A 3,514-nucleotide genomic window follows, 5' to 3' on the forward strand; every position below is an offset into this window, starting at 1 on the left:
CTGAGTGAGGCAATGCCTCACCCTGCTTCGGCTCATGCATAGTGCGCTTCACCGACTGTCCTGCACCCACTGTTTGGCACTCCCTAGTGAGATGAAACTGGTACCTGGAACAGAAATGCAGAAATCTCCCGTCTTCTGTGTCACTCAGGCTGGGAGCTGTAGACCGGAGCTGTTCCTATTTGGCCATCTTGGCTCCACCCTGCCTTGATTTGATTCTCAGCTTGGTTGCTGTTGATGTTTAGCAGTGCTACTGGTTTGTGTACATAGATTTTGTATCCTGAAACTTTACTAAATTTTCATTTATCAGATCTAGGAGCTTTTTGGGTGGGTCTTTAGGGTTTTTGTGGTTTTTGATTTGCATTTCCCTGATCATTAGTGATGATTATATGATTTCTAGGCATATGATTATATCATCGGTGAATGACAGTTTGACTTCTTCCTTACTGATTCAGATGCCCTTTGTTTTTTTCTTTTGTCTGATTGCTCTGACTAGGACTTCCAGTACTATGTTGAACAGAAAGTGGTGAAAGTGGGCATCCTTGTCTTGTTCCAATTCTCAGGGGGAATGCTTTCAGGTTTCCTCCATTCAGTATAATGTTAGTTATGGGTTTGTCATAGATGGCTTTTATTACCTTAAGGTATGGCCCTTCTATGCCAATTTTGCTAAGGGCTTTAATTATAAAGGGATTCTAGATTTGTCAAATGCTTTTTCTGCATCTATTGAGATTATTATGTGATTTTTGTTTCTAATTCTGTTTATGTGGTGTGTCATATTTATTGACTTGCATATGTTAAACATTCCTGCATCCCTGTTATGAACTCACCTGCTCAAGTTGGATTATCTTTCTGATATGCTGTTGGATTCGGTTAGCTAGTATTTTGTTGAGGATTTTTGCATCTATGTTTATCAGGGATATTGGCCTGTAGTTTTCTTTTTTTGTTATGTCCTTTCTTGGTTTTGGAATAAAGGTGATACTGGCTTCATGGAATGAATTAGGGAAAATTTCCTCTTTATCTATTCTTTCGAATAGTGTCAATAGGATTGGTACCAATTCTTCCTTGAATGTCTGATAAAATTCAGACATGAATCTGTCTGGTCTTGGAGTTTTTTTTTTGGTAACTTTTAAATTACCATTTCAATCTTGCCACTTATTATTGGTCTGTTCAGAGTTTCTATGTCTTCCTGGTTTAATCTAGGAGGGTTGTACATTTTCAAAAATTTGACCATATTTTCTAGGTTTTCTATTTTGTGTATGTAAAGATGTTCATAGTGGCGTTGAATAAATTTTTGTATTTCTGTGATATCAGTTGCAATATCTCTTGTTTCATTCCTAATATTTGGATATTCTCTCCTTTTTTTCTTGGTTAACCTTGCCAGTGGTCTATCAATTTTGTTTATCTTTTCAAAGAACCAGTTTTGTTTCACTTATCTTTTGTATTTTCATTTTGTTTCAATTTCACTTAGTTCTGCTCTGATCTTTATTATTTCTTTTCTTCTGTTGAGTTTGGGTTTGTTTTGTTCTTGTTTCTGTAGTACCTTGATGTGTGACCTTAGATTGTCTGTTTGTGTTCTTTCAAACTTTTTGAAGTAGGCATTCAATGCTATGAACTGTCCTCTTAGCACCACTTTATCCCCCAGGTTTTGATAGGCTGTGTCACTACTGTCATTCAGTTCAAAGATTTTTAAATTTCCGTCTTGATTTCATTGTTGACCTAATGATCATTCAGGAGCAGTTATTTAATTTTCATGTATTTGCATGGCTATGAGGCTTCTTTTTGGAGTTTATTTCCAATTTATTCCACTGTGGTCTGAGAGAGTACTTGATATAATTTCAGTTTTCTTAGATTTATTGAGACTTGTTTTGTGTCCTGTCATATGGTCTATCTTGGAGAATGTTTATTGTGCTGAAGAATAGAATGTATATTCTGCAGTTGTTGGGTAGAATGTTATGTAAATATCTGTTAAGACCATTTGTTCTAGGGTGTAGTTTATGTGCATTGTTTCTTTGTTGACTTTCTGTCTTGATGACCTGTCTAGTGCTAGTGGAGCATTGAAGTCCCCAGTATTATTGTGTTGCTATGTATCTCATTTCTTAGGTCTAGTAGTAATTGTTTTAATAAATTTGGGAGCTCCAGTGTTTGTTAGGTGCATATAAATTTAGGACTGATATTTTCCTGTTGGACTAGTCCTTTTGCCATTATATAATGTTTCTTTTTGTCTTTTTAAACTCTTGTTGCTTTAAAGTCTGTTTTGTCTGGTCTGATATAGGAATAGTTACTCCCACTCGTTTTTGGTGTCCATTTGCATGGAATATCTTTTCCACTTCTTTACCTTAAGTTTGTGTGAGTCCTTATGTGTTAGGTGAATCTCTTGAAGACAGTAGATACTTGGTTGGTGAATTCTTATCCATTCTTCCATGCTGTATCATTTAAGAGGAGCATTAAGCCACTTACATTCAATGTTAGCATTGAGATGTGAGGTAGTATTCTATTAATTGTGGTAGTTGTTGCCTGAATATCTTTTTTTAATTGTGCTATTGTTTTGTAGATCCTGTGAGATTTATGTTTTAAGGAAGTTCTATTTTGGCATATTTCAAGGATTTGCTTCAAGATTTAGAGCTCCTTTTAGCAGTTATTGAAGTGCTCATGTCCCCATGTTTCTGTAACCTTGAGGTGATATATAAGTTTCTGTACCCCCACTGGAGGGGTTGGGTCTTTATTCTGAAGGCTCCCATGTATACATGTTAAATAAATTCATATGCCTTTTCTCCCATAAATCTAATTTTTGTGAGCTCATTTTTCAGTGAACCTTCAGAGGGTCAAGGTGAATATTCTCTTTGGTCCTTATACCTTTTTAACTGCTCTTCCTATCATTTGAAAAATAATGCAGGAGAGCTTGCTCTTTGTTTTCCTATTTACCAATGGTGAGAGAAACATTATCTCTTTAAGACATGTAGTCCAAAGTGTACACTGACCCTCATGTTCTGCTCTAACCTGTGGCAAAGCTCCCATAGAACAATTTCTATTTTGCCAGCATCCAATCAGTTGTGAGAATGTACTGTAGAGGAAAATTGTTGAGCATGGTGGAAGACACTTTATGGAAATGTAAAGAGTTTGCAAAAACAGTTGTAAGTGGTGTTTATTTGGCAATACATATAATAAAATTGGAATGATACAGAGAGGATTAAAGTGACCCTTGTATAAGGATGACATGGAAACTCATAAAGAGTTCCATATTTTTACATAGAGACCAAACCCATGACTCACTGGCATCTCTGAAAGAGTAAGAGAGAGCAAGCAATGTGGAAAATATATTTGAAGATATAGTCCATGAAATTTTCCCCAATCTTGCCAGAGAGGTTGACATTAAAATTCAGAGAATTTAGAAAACCCCTACAAGATATTTTACAATGCAACAATCCCTGAGGCACATAGTTATCAGATTCTCCAAGGTCTACAATAAAGAAAAAATATTAAAGACACCTAGACAGAAGGGAAGGTCACCTGCAAAGGG

The 3,514-nt window shown here is 35.9% G+C and overlaps 1 non-coding gene across 1 annotated transcript; it reads left to right on the forward strand.

Annotated features, from left to right (window-relative positions):
* The first annotated feature begins 3,135 nt into the window (after positions 1–3,135).
* Positions 3,136–3,241, forward strand: LOC116464756 (U6 spliceosomal RNA). The gene has a single exon (XR_004247001.1). It is a non-coding gene; the product is annotated as a U6 spliceosomal RNA (small nuclear RNA).
* Positions 3,242–3,514: the final 273 nt, after the last annotated feature.

The sequence above is a fragment of the Hylobates moloch genome, unplaced genomic scaffold (genome assembly GCF_009828535.3).
Source record: "Hylobates moloch isolate HMO894 unplaced genomic scaffold, HMol_V3 SCAFFOLD_1545, whole genome shotgun sequence".
In the NCBI taxonomy this organism is placed as follows: Eukaryota; Metazoa; Chordata; class Mammalia; order Primates; family Hylobatidae; genus Hylobates; species Hylobates moloch.